Source organism: Chenopodium quinoa, unplaced genomic scaffold (genome assembly GCF_001683475.1).
Source record: "Chenopodium quinoa cultivar QQ74 unplaced genomic scaffold, ASM168347v1, whole genome shotgun sequence".
NCBI lineage: Eukaryota > Viridiplantae > Streptophyta > Magnoliopsida > Caryophyllales > Amaranthaceae > Chenopodium > Chenopodium quinoa.
The window spans coordinates 102983-116725 of NW_018742263.1; positions in this window are offsets into that span (position 1 = coordinate 102983).

The window sequence follows — 13743 nt, forward strand, 5'->3', positions numbered from 1 at the left end:
AATTTGCCAGCTGGATGCATAAACAGCTTCAAGACGCTTGTGTTCTTGTTTGGTTCTAACTTCTCTATGAACATCCCTGCAAAGAAAACGAGCCTTGATCTAGGCCATGTGCAGCAGGGAGATAGAGAAAGGCTGCGATCATACGTTAGGCGGTTCAATCGGGTTAGAATCCAGATCCAAGGATTGTCTAACGAAGTGGCTTTTATAGAATTTTTCAAAGGTCTGAAGGACGGGTAGACTTTCAAGTTCAAACTCGGCCCCAAGAAAATCTTCACCCTACAAGGAGCCCTTATGGAGGCGGACACTTATATATAGGTGACCGAGCTCTGCTCCTCAAATAAGCAGTCGAACTCTAAGAAGTCTAACCGACAGAAAGAGATTTGGCCTTCTCAGCCGTCTCTAAAACCAGAAGAGAACAAAAAGAAAAATCATATCTGGCCAGTTGATAACTCCGATCAGCCGGCCCAGAAGATAAAGAAAGAGTGGAAGCCTTACGTTCCAAGGTACGAGTTCCACAAGGACAGCTACTCCATCCTCATGGAGATTAGGGATCGGCTAACTCTTGAGAAGCCGACTCCTATGAAAGGTTCCGTAGAAAATCGGAACAAAAATAAACACTCTCACTACCATGAGGATGTCGGCCATGACACCAACGACTGCTTCAGCCTCAAGCGGGTGCTTGACCGTCTGGCCGACAAAGGAGCGCTAAAATCCTATGTGAAGTCCAAAGTGGCTTCAAAATCGAATCTTTGGAAGTCGAGAAAAAAGACTCCCCAGCCTGCTATCAGCTCTGAAACGGATGAGGAACCAGTTTATACGATAGCAGGCGGATTAGCCGGTGGTGGTCCAACCATCCGGGGCAATAAGGACCATCTGAGAAAGATGGTCCACTCTGTTGATGAGGGAAAGGCGGCCAGCACATCTGCCTTCCCTGAAGTCATCATCACCGAAAAGGAAAAGGATAAAGGCAAAGTCTGTCGGCCGCATGATGACCTTGTGGTCATAGAATGCAAAGTGGACAACCAATTGGTTGGTCGCATCTTAATTGACACGGGAAGCTCCTCAGACATCATTAGATACGAATGTTTATCCAACCTAAAATACAGGCCGGATAGTATGATGGATGTCTCCCACCCCCTTGTGGGTTTTGGGAGAGGAGTTATGCATCCAGTCGGACGCATTGATTTTCCCATCCGACTAGGGAAAAAGGTAGCGGTCGGCACATGACCATCCGATACCTGGTGGTCGAGGAGCTGACTGCCTACAATCTCATCCTTGGCCGACCCACTCTTAACGAGTGCAAGGCAATCATCATTCCTGCTCTCATGCTTGTCAAGTATGAGAAGGATGATGGGACTGTTGGCTCCCTAAACGAGGATCAGAAGACGGCTCAAGAATGCTATCTCTCGAACGTCAAGCCCGCGGCTGCTGCAGTCGGTCATGGCAAAGAGCCAATAGACCTTTGATGAAATCAAGGATGACCATCCGGTCCCTCCAGCCGTTAAGAAACAAAATCCTAATCCACTGGTGGTGGTCAAAAAAGAAAAGCAATAGTAATCACTGACCGGGGAGCGGTCAGACGACCTCCGTCCCTAGCTGGCTACTGAGCACATTGATATTCCTCTGGACGATAGTCGCCCAGAGCGAACTGTTAAGGTGGGGACGACTGCTTTTGCTAAGTTAGGCGCAAGCTTGCACCAACTGCTGAAAGAACTCAAAGACATTTTTGCCTTTGAAGTGGAAGAGATGCCAGGCATCAGCCCGGATCTTGCTTTCCACAAACTCGTTGTGGTTCCAAAAAAGAAGCCCATTTGGAAAAAGAAAAGAAACCATGGCAAGGAAAGAAGTCAGGCGACAGCCGCCGGAGTTAAAAAGTTGTTAGACGCTGGGTTCATTCGACCATGTAACTTCCCTGAATGGGTTGCAAATGTTATGCTTGTAAAGAAGCCGAATGGTACCTGGCGCATATGTGTAGATTACACTGACTTAAACAGAGCATGTACGAAGTATAGTTATCTACTTCCAAAGATCAACAGTCTGGTCGACTCTATAGCCGGACATGCCTTGATGAGCTTTATGGACGCCTATTCAGGCTTTCATCAGATTCCCATGTGGAAAAAGGATTAAGAAAAGACGGCATTCGTCACTGATCAGGGGTTATTCTGTTATAATGTGATGTCGTTTGGTTTGAAGAATACGCCTTCTACTTTCCAACGCATGATTAATACAGTCTTCATTAATCAAATTGGGAGGAATGTCGAAGCGTACATTGACGATATGATAGTCAAATCCAAACAGCAGGCGGATCACCTATCTGACCTCTGGGAAACATTCGCCACACTCAAGCGGCACAAGGTCATGCTTAATCTAAAAAAGTGTGTCTTTGGTGTTGAGTCTAGGAAGTTTCTCGGATTCTTAATTGACCAAAGGGGGATAGAGGCCAACCTTGGAAAAATACAGGCGGTAATCAACATGTTGTTGCCCCGTTCTGTGAAGGAAGTCCAAAAATTAACCAGTTGTCTGGCAGCTTTGGGAAGATTTCTCAGTCGGTCAGGCAACAAGTGCCTCTATTTCTTCCAGGCGATCAAGAAGAAAACTAGATTTGAATGGGGGGATGATGCTGAAGCTGCCTTCCAAAAGCTGAAAACGCATCTACACTCTTTGCCAAGGTTGGTCAGTTCCTTGCCAAAAGAGGTGCTCTATATGTATCTGGTTGTTTCAGATCATGCCCTCAGTGCTGTCCTAATAGCTGAAAGAGACAGCATCCAGCTCCCGGTCTACTTCATTAGCCACGTTCTTAGAAACGCAGAGCTTCGGTACCCCATGGTTGAAAAATTTGGTCTCGCCCTTTACATGGCTGTCAAGAAGTTGAAACCTTACTTCTTGGCACATCCGGTCACGGTCTACACTGACCAACCGATCAAGCAGCCAATGACAACCCTGGAGTCTTCTGGTCGAATGCTCAAATGGATCATTGAGTTACATAGACTGAGAATCACTTTCGAATCAAGGAAGGCAATAAAGGGGCAAGCATACACTAACTTTATTATTAAAATGACAAGGCCGGCTAAGCCGGACCATATCAATCAGGTTTGGAAAGTGTATGTGGCCGGAAGCTCCAAGATGAACGGCTATGGTGCAGGCGTAATTTGTCAGTCTCCTGAGGGGGACAAATATGAATATGCACTAAAATTTAAGTTCCAGACCTCAAACAATGAGGCCGAGTATGAAGCCCTGCTAGCCGGCATCCGGATGTGCAAGGTGGCAGGGGCAACAAGAATTGACGCCTGCTCTAACTCACAATTGGTCATAAGCCAGTACAATGGTTTCTATGAGGCCACCCATCCGGTTATGATCAAATACTTGCAGGTGGTAAAGGCTGAAGCTGGGACACTTGAAGACTTCAATTTAAGCAAAGTGCCCAGATAAAAAAAAAACAATCAGGCAGATGCTATGTCCAAGCTGGCCTCATCCGCCTCCTGTGAAACGCCTTAGTCAGTCTGGGAGGTCATAGAAAAAAGAAGTATATCTTATGAAGACCCCATTGGAGTGCTTGACCGAAGCTCTACTTGGATGGACGGCATCCAGACATACCTAACATACGGCACCCTCCGAGTATCACCTCAGGAGGCGGTCGTGCTGAAGAAATGGGCTGCAAGCTTTGAGATAAGGCAAGGAGATCTCTTCGAAGTAGGTTTCATGAAGCCTCTTTTGAAGTGTGTGACCCCAGAAAAGGGGCAAGAAATCCTCGAAGAATTGCATGTCGGATAATGTGCCTCTCATGTAGGCGACATATCCTTAGCTGTCAGGGCCAGGGGGCATTAATTTTGGCCTATCCTGGAGTCGGGTGCTATAAAGATGGTTAAAAAATGTGACAAGTGTCAAAAATTTGGCAAGCTGATCCATCGTCCGGCCACTGACCTGATGGCCATCCACAGTCCTGTGCCGTTTTCTAAATGGGGTATGGACATTCTGGGCCCATATACGACTGCTCCAGGCGACGGACATTACATCTTAGTGGTTGTGGATTACTTTGCCAAATGGGTAGAGGCAAAGGCGGTCAAATACATCAAGACAAAGGACGTCATTTCCTTCATCTAGAAGAATATCATCACCCGTTTCGGGGTGCCTATGTCTATGGTTTTTGACAATGGTCCTCAGTTTAAGACCCCTCACCTGAAGACTTGGTTGGGAGATCAATGGATCTCCAATTATTTTGCATCAGTCGGCCGACCCCTAGCAAACGGCCAAGTTGAAGCCTTCAACAAGTCAATCTCAGACGGCATAAAAAAGAAAATTGAGAGAGCTGGCGGCCTATGGGCGGATGAATTACCACACATCCTATGGGCCATCAGAACAACATCAAAAGGGACGACTGGAGAAACACCATTACTCATGGTGTATGGGGCAGAAGTTGTCTTGCCTATTGAACACTATGAACCGACTCTTCGTATTATGCTATATGATGAAGAGGCAAATTGGGAGGCCATGCACCTGACATTGGAATCACTCCCAAAGCGCAAGGGAAATGTTGTCTTGCGCCATGAGATCTACCGTCTGAGAATGACTCGAGCTTACAACAAAAGAGTACACAAGCGCCCTCTAAAAGTAGGGGACTTTGTGTTACGAAAAATGGAGGCAGTCGGTAGGGCGAATAAACAAGGGAAGTTAACCCCAAATTGGGAAGACCCCTAGCAAATCTATGAAGAAGTAAGAGGAACCTACCGCCTGGAAACCACAAGACGGCAGGGGGCTACCCATAATTTGGAATGTAGATAACCTGAAGAAGTATTACTTCTGAAATTTTGTAAAGTTTTTGACTTGTTAATGAAATTTTGCCTTTATTTCATACTTGTCTTTATTTTCTTTATTTTAAGCACCAATTGCACAAAGTGCAGAAGGACCATGCTCACAGAAATGAAGGACGTTGCCTGCACTATGTGCTGGCAGGTCCTACTTACCCTCTATGGTACCGCCTGTACAACGTACAGGCGGACTAAATTTCTTTTACTAATGATGACGTTGGAGTATCGCCTGCACAATATGCAGACGGCCAACGTCGAGATTCTACGAGCTACCGCCTGCACAATGTGGAGACGGCTAAGCACACTCTTAAACTTAATATAATTTCGGGACTGTCTGCCCCAACAGAAGACGCCCAAGAAAGGACCCGACTGCACCGAAACATTCGTCCTAAATTCTATCCTTAAGCTAAGGTAATACCTTAGCAGCTAACCATTCTTTATTTAAAGCTAAGTCAATGACTTAGTGGCTATTTAATTCTTTAAACGAGGCCAATGGCCGGATGGACATTATTTAAAACACCATCTGCTCCAACATGAGTACGACTGTCTGCTCCAACATGAGTCAGACAACCGGCGACATCCATTCGGGAGAATTCGTCGAGGAGAAGCATCTCCCATTTTGGGCGGCACGTTGCTCTACGAATACAACAAGCGGCCCTACCGAATGCGCTAAGGCAGCGCTCGCAGTCATTTGATTTAATCTAACTTGAAATCTAAAAAGCACCGAGTTTTTCGGCTGTTCTAGTACAGACGGATGATGGCTACTATTTCAGGATTAGAGGCTACCTTACTGCCTGTCCTTGTTATGGGGCAAGGCAGGCGGACCAATTCGTTTTTAATTAAAATGTTAAGTTAAAAAACTTAGCAATTTTTCCATACTACTCGAGGCCTTTGGCTGGATGCATTTAAGAAACTATCTGCTCTATATGGCCGTCTGTCGCTTGGTTCGGGGAAATCACCATAGTGATTGATTGACTCAGAAACCATACATACTCTTTAAAGTATAAAAATTTCTAAGTCAATCAATCCATGCAACTGAAACCAAACGACATCCGGCCAGGGGCAAGAACATTCGTATACTATACAGGTTAAAATACTTAGCCAAAAATTCTATGCATAAAAATTGAAAGCTTTGAAAATTTTTAAAGCATAAACACCAACATGAATAAAGCCGGTCAAACGACCGGATGTTGCTCAATTAAATAAAACAGCCGTCAAAATAGACGACTGTGATTGTTAGCTGACAGAGCCAAAAATTGTTAAATTACCCGACCCCTTGGTCGGTAAAGACACATGATTACTCGGCACGTAGGCCAGAAAAGCAGAATACTTGGCCATTCGGCCGCAGAAAAAGAAATATAAAACCTTAAGTAGTAGGGGAGAGGTTCTTATTGTTGGCAGCCGCCTCTTTATTCCGACCAGTCGGCTGCTCATCGTCTTCTTCCTCCTCCTCATCCTCCTGCTCATCCCCAGAGGACTCTCTGGAGAGCCGATGCCTCAGCAGCGGCCTTGGCTGCCTCATCCTCCGCCCGCTGAAGAAGTTGGGCATAGAAATCACTATTGGCTTGATCAAACTTGGATTTCCAAGTATCAAAGTCAGCACCCGGCGCTCGTTGATCCTCATCCGAGCCGCCTCTAAGTGTTTTTCACCTGCAGGTTTGCATCAGCCTGGGAATACATCATATCAAGTGTCAATAACTCATTTTGAGCAAGTTCAAATAGAGCTCTATCTAAAGCGGAGGCGGCCCTGGCATTAGCAGCCGTTACCTCTTTGGACTTCTCCAGGATCGGCTTCTTAAGCCCTTGAACGCGCAGCATGGCTTGCATCCGGTTAAAGGGGAAAATGGTTAGCATCAGGTGGATATAACTATAACTTGTAAAAAATTTTACCAAGTCGCTACCTCGCAGAGGATCCCCAAGATGCCATCCAAGTTCAGGGTGCCGACTCCTTGGACAAACGCGTTGTCCTCTAGGTCGAGTGCCTGTAGCATATCCTTAGCCATCTAAACGACAGTCAGCCTCTGAGCAGGAGCTGCAGAGGTCAAAAATACAAGTTAATGAAAGGCTAAATGGTCTACATCTTTGCAAAAATATCAAGGGGAAGTAGCCTCACCATCCAGCTGCTCCTCATCCTCCGTGACGGGCTTCTTCCCGTCTCTTTCTGAACCGACAGCAGAGTTGAGTGGCTTGCCACTCTTCGATACCCGTTGGGCATTCGACTTGCTGATCCCCCTATCAGCTTTGAGACGGGAGCCGTCAGCTCCTTTCTTTGGCTTATGGGCGATATGTTTCCTCTTCTTGCTAAAGGCGCCCACATCTCCAACCCCAAGTTTCTGCACTTTAGAGTCGGATGGTTCGGAGGGGGAAGGCTTAGTGGAACCACCCTACATCAATATATAATATTCAGAAACCTTGCGGACTGATAAGAAATCTTGACAAAGTCAAGTAAGGTGGACTTTTACCTTGGGAGTTCCGCCTGCTTTTTGTTATTTTTTCGTCTGTTTGAGAACGTTCGAACGGTACATTGCTACAGAGGCTGCAGCCGACTTCTTGGAGGCTGAGAGCTTCTCCATAGCTTTGTCTGCACAAAGAAACATGAGTGAGAAATCTGCAAGCAAACTTTGAAAATAGCTAAGGCATTACAAAATTTCAAACGGCCGACTACCTCTCGGCATCTCTGTACTCAGCCCGCAGGCGGCCAAGTACACCCCATCCGAAAGCCATTCATAACAGGGAATGTAACTTTGGGGGGTAACTTATTTCTCCCCCGTTTGTTTGTTTGTCCGGACGAACAACTGGAACAGACCTTTGTCAAAGATCTCTTCCTTGGCTCGCCTAGGGAGAGGCGGCAGGGCTTTCTTTCCAGCCAGGAGGGGTGGATCATTATTCCACCTGTTATATTTATCGTTCAGGCGGCGGTCAGGGTAATGGACAATGTAAAACTTAGTCCTCCAGTCCTTCCACTTGGACTCCTTCCCAATTGCCATCATGTACCCCAAGTAGGTGGTCAAGGTGTACCAGCCTTCGCCGCCTGCTTTCGATACTCAGCTTAAGTAGTGCATGTGGGCGAACGCCTCAAAGTTGGGATCCACCTCCAGCATTTCACATGTGGCAACATACCCGATTATGTTAATCCAGGAGTTCGGGACCAGTTGCCAGATACCCAGTTGGTATCCATCAAGAATTCTCTCCACTGCCGGATGGAGAGGGAAGCGTAGACCCGCCTGAATGGTTGCCTCATAGAAACCAAAACATTTATCATGGTAGCTGGCCAAGTTTGGCTAGGTGACCGTATATACGGCATCCGACACAGAGAGAAGAAAGCTATGCCCCATGACATGCTTAAATCTGAACTTGGGCAGGTCAGCTTTCATTGTGTCCCACCTGCCCTCGGGAATGTGATGATAATAGGGAGCACGCTCCCGGCGGTGAGAATCATGCGGCTCGACCCAGTCCTCACCCCTTTCCACGGACAAGGACTCCCTTGCCGTGCTTATTTTAGCTCGTGCCTCCTCCGAGTTATCGGAGGCACTAACAGAAGATGACGAGGCCGAGTCGTCATCAGAGCTCTCGCCAGAGCTGAGGGACTGTCGGCTGGTGCCAGCAGGGTCCTCCCTCAGCCCCTCCTCTGGCGCCTGTCCAGAAGGCCAGGGTGCCGACGGATTTTCAGCCGCCCATAAAATAGAATCGCTGGGGGTACCACTTGAGGTTTAGGAGTGGTAATAAGTAGGAGTTGGAGGGGGGGTCAGAAGAAGGGCTTGGAGGATGATCTCGAAGCTGATTGGAAGGCGCCCTAATGGAGCTGTCTCAATATACTGTGGACCCGTCCGAATGGTAGAAAGAACCATCTGAGTTATACTGTCTGGCCGTTATTTTGGTTCTGGCCATGGTGTCCTGCACAGACATAGAAACGGTCGGATTCGGGGAAGTTCGTTAAGAAGGGTCCACGAGCAAGCATGCGGCACCGCTAGTTCTAGACTTAGCCGTCCCCGGTGACTGGCTGGTCACTATCCTATGTCGTGTCGTGTGCATTTGGGAAACCATTTTCGAAAAACAAAAAAAAGAGAAGAAAATAAAAAAGAGAGAAGGAAACAAGCGGTTACCTTTAGAAAGTAATGGGAGACGGTTGAAGAAGCTTGGACGTTTGTTTACAGACAGACTAGCGGACGGCTGTCGGATGCTTGAAAGGAACGAGTCAACAGTTCAGAAGTCAGAAGCTCTGGATTCTCTCAAAGATTCACAAAGTGTGAAAAAATGAAGGGTGGTCAATCCGCTATTTATAGAAAGGGTAAAAGAATCTAGGGTAAAATCCTTAGATTCACCCATGGTTAATGATTAAAAAATCAACCATTCACAGCTTGACACCTGTCACAAGCGTCATGTGCCAAGCACATGACCCCTGTGAGGGGAAAATGTTTTGGGTATTTTATACCCGGCTAAGTGGCCTAACCAGAGTCTGACATGTGTCACTGGAAGGGGTGCCAGCTTGGACCTTCCAGATGGTGACACGTGTGAGGCAGATACAGCCTCTGATTTGGGGTATTTATTGATCCCAAGTGGACCATTGAGAGAGCGACATGTATCGCCTTGGGAGACGCCTAAATGGCCTCTCAGAATGTGCGACTCGTGTCACTCAGATATCATTTCTGAAATGGCGGCCTTCAAAGGCCCAAACTTTGAGGAGGCGCAAAACGACGTGCCCTAATCCCTAGGTCATCAAACCCTAGGGAAGGCACACTTCCCCAAAAGACCCTATAAATAGGGATATTTCCCTCATTTATGACGGAACGTCACATCGACATTAATTACAGAGCTATCGTTCTCAAGAAACAGACAACACCTGAGCTTGGAATCCAATCAGATAACTTTATTTCCGTAGGTTTTACTCCGAATTGAATACCGTACTAACTTAATCTTCGGAGGCGGATCACCGACCATTCGGTGCTCCGTTTGCTTTGCAGGTACAGACGACCTTGCGGAATCCAGTCTTGAGCTATAACTCTCCCGAGAGACACAAAAAACCCCAAAACACCACCAGTCTACGAGTGTTCGTTATAGCTGCCCTTTATTTTACTTGTATTATTTTTCATTTTCGACGTGTCTAAGTCTAACTGCCACTCCTTAGCATTTTTCTAGGACTAAAATTATCATCCTATTTGTTTAAAAAATATTATACTATATTTTATGATATAAATATGATTTTCTTAATACAATGTTATCTTACTTGCTTTAAAACATATTGCATGCACATAACGCTAGTTTAATGGAAGGTAGGGCAATATCATTTTGGAGCTAAAAGAAATCGAAAGCTAGAAGGATTAAGAAAAAAGTTTTTTTTTTTTTGACAAAAAGAACTAATCAAAAAAACTAATAAAAAAGTCCAAGAAAAAGAAGCACGATGACGGGCTTGACCCACAAGCCAATGAGCCGGTAAAACCCAGCACCGCGGAACTTTCGGAATCCTACAAGCTGAAAGATGACTTATCTCATTCTTGATAGCACCAAGAAGCCAAACACAAGAGATATCATCCACATATTTCCTCGTTAGGAGGGAAACCACCTGAGCGCAATCCGTGTAGACGTGCAAATGAACAAAAATTTTACGTCTGGCCGCCCTAAACGCCCACAAGCAAGCTTGAAGTTCGGCCTGCAAGGCTGAGGCCGCTCTAGTGGCCCTTAAGCCGCCCCCCAACACTTGTTCCGACTGAAGATCTCGAAAGACCTAACCTGCCCCCACAGTATAATCATTACAGTTCCAGGCACCATCAAGTAAAAGGCAACAATCCAGAACCTGAGAATCATGCCCCCGAATCCATCCTATCATAAGAGACAAAGAAGAAACCAAACAGGAGCGACTGGCGAGGCTGCAAACTCGGAGAGGGCCAATGCCTCCTCCCCCCGAGAGACCCATTCTGCGGCAAGGTGCAAAATCATAGAAGGGGAAGTCACAGCATGACAAAAGACCTTATGATTACGCGAGATCCAAATAGCCCACATGAAGGAAATAAAATAGGATAAACTAGGCCAATTCTTGACTTTTCTGAAGTTTGCAACCATATCAGTGAACCAAGGTTTAAAAGGTTTGTCCTGCATCGAAGCCCGAGAAAGGAGCAGGGGACCATTCACCAAAAGATCGGAGACAAACTCGGAATCCCTAAACAAGTGGGAATTAGACTCGCAATTGTAATGACAAAAAACACAGACAGGAGAAATAGGTATCCCCCTCTGATAAAGATGGTTTGTGAGAGGCAAAGCATCATGCAACAACTTCCAGACAAAAGTTTTAAACTTGGGGAGCAAGCGAATTCCTCAAAACTGCTTCCACCAAATATCAGGAGCTGGAGCGCTACCCACAGAAACTATAGATTGACGGACCAGCGAGGCGTACGCAGTCTTAGTGGAAAAATTCCCATCCTTTGTAAATTTCCAGTAGACAAAATCATCCATAACACTGGAAGGTCGTTCCAAGGAAAGGATCCTCTGCGCAGAAGAGGAATCAAACAGCCAGTGAACCGAGGATGTATCCCGTGCGTTAGAACGTGGATTAATAATAGAAGAAACATGAGTCGGCAAGGACGACTAACCAAGCGAAGCCTTGAAGGTAATTAGGCCACCTGGAACCCAATTATCCTCCAAAATACGAACCTTAGACCCAGAACCTACTTTCCAAGCTAACCCAGTAGATAAAGCAGACATACCCTCCAAGAGACCCCGACATCCCCACTATGACCTGGAAACGCCCCCAGGGCGAAGCGAACCAAGGAAAGGATACTTGGACCGTAGATCTCTCGAAACTAAAAGCTGGGGGTGCTGATGGATACGCCAACATTGTTTTGCCAATAAAGCCGAGTTTAACAAGGACACGCTTCGAAGACCCAAGCCGCCCATACCCTCAAGAAAAAAGTTACTATAGAGCATTTGCAACGAACAAGGAAACAACCTCCGTCGCGTTAAGGAAATAAACTCTGCCATAAAACATGACCTCATCGGCTTAGAATTGGACATCAATCATCAATAATTATATATATACTAAAAGACACACCAGTAATGACACATGTCATCTTATGGTGTGTCCTTTTTTTTCTTTTTGGAAAAAAAAATCAATTTAAAAAACAAATCTTTTACATATTTAAGGTACTAATTACATAAAAAGTATAATAGAAGAGTTAAGGAAAATTTGATTCTAATAATCCAATCTTTGAGCGATTTTTTATTTTTTTTTATTAATCCAACCTTAAAATTATTTTACAATAATCATAGTTTTGGGGGTGTTCTATTTTATTAGGTCAAGATATCACTTAACCTACAGTAATAAGTCACATTTTAATTTGTCTAAAAATATTTTTAAAATTAAAAAAAGTTATTTTTTTTTTAAAAAAAGAACTTTTATTCCCTTTATTTCCATTTCCTCTTCATCTTCTTCCTCCCTTCCACACATCCATGAAAGGCTCCAATTTCCGACCAGACTTCCGCTCAACACCTCCACCTACACCAGCAAGCCACCCCACTAGCCACCACCCAAGTCAAAACCTAGAAACACGACACCCGAACCCAAAAACCCGACCCACAAACCCAAAAACGCCAACCAACCAGCCACCACCTGAAACACGACACCCAAACCCTGAAACAAGACCCTTGAACCCATAAACCCTAACCCATCACCGCAACTATCGCGAACCCCCATCCCACTACCGATTTTTTCCCAAATTCTCTCTCCCCGCAGATCCTTCTTTCTTTCTTTCTATCTTTCTCTGTTTCAATTTCCATCCATTTGCAAGAAATCTTAGATCTTCAAAACCCTAGAATTTACCCCCCCCCCCCAACCAATTTGATTAGGGATTTGCAAGATCAAGAATGAAACTTCCTCAAGAACTCTATGTTTTCAGCAAAAAATCAATCGATCTTACTATGGGATTTGAAATTCTAAGTTTTAATTTATACTCCATGGGTTTTGATTTAAAATTCTTAGTATTAATTTGGAATTTTTGTTTTTGTAGGGTGTGGCGTGGCTGGGGGAGGGCTGGCCGGAGCGGCAAGTGAAATAGAGGGGAAGGGGAATAGAGTAGGGAATGGCCGAAAAAGGGAGGTCAGGGAGAAAGGGGAGAGAGTGGCTGGAAAAGGGGGGTCAGGGCGAACGGGAAGGAAGTGGTCGTTCATGGGGGTTATCGGTGTCAATAGGGGAAGGAAGGCTGATATTCATTTTTTTTAGTTAAAAAAATTGGAAATAAAAAAAAATACCTAAAGACCTTATAAAGCTTGGATTATTGTGGAATAATCAAAAGGTCAGATTAATAAAAATTAAAAAAAAAATAAAAAAAAAAGAGAGACCACTCAAATGTCGGATTATTGAATAAAATTTTCCAAGATTTAATGTTTCCATAAAACAACATATTGACAACTACAACAACAAAAAAAAAAAAAAAAAAAAAAAAAAAAAAAAAAAAAAAACTCATATATAATTTATGACAAATTGAGTTTTTTTTTAGGAAACACATTTTATGTACTATGTACGTTAATTACAACAAGATTTATTCTTAATTATGTAATAAAAGCTACAAACTTAGACAATGAAATACAAATATCAAATCAACAAATGATACTTTTGTTATTTATTTGAATAATTTATGAATATACTTCAATAATACTTGCCAAAAAAGACACAAGTTGATTATTCATAATGTTATTTTCTCCAACTAATTTTATTGTTGTTCTTTAGCATTCAATTGATATGAATATAGCATACGAATTCTTTCAACAAGAATATATATATATATATATATATATATATATATATATATATAGAGAGAGAGAGAGAGAGAGAGAGAGAGAGAGAGAGGCTCTCGTGAGAATTTTTCTTATGTAAGAATATTTTTTATGTTCTAAATTTTTACTCGTGTGTTCTAATTTATAAATCTGATATTCTAAACCTTTCCTTAGG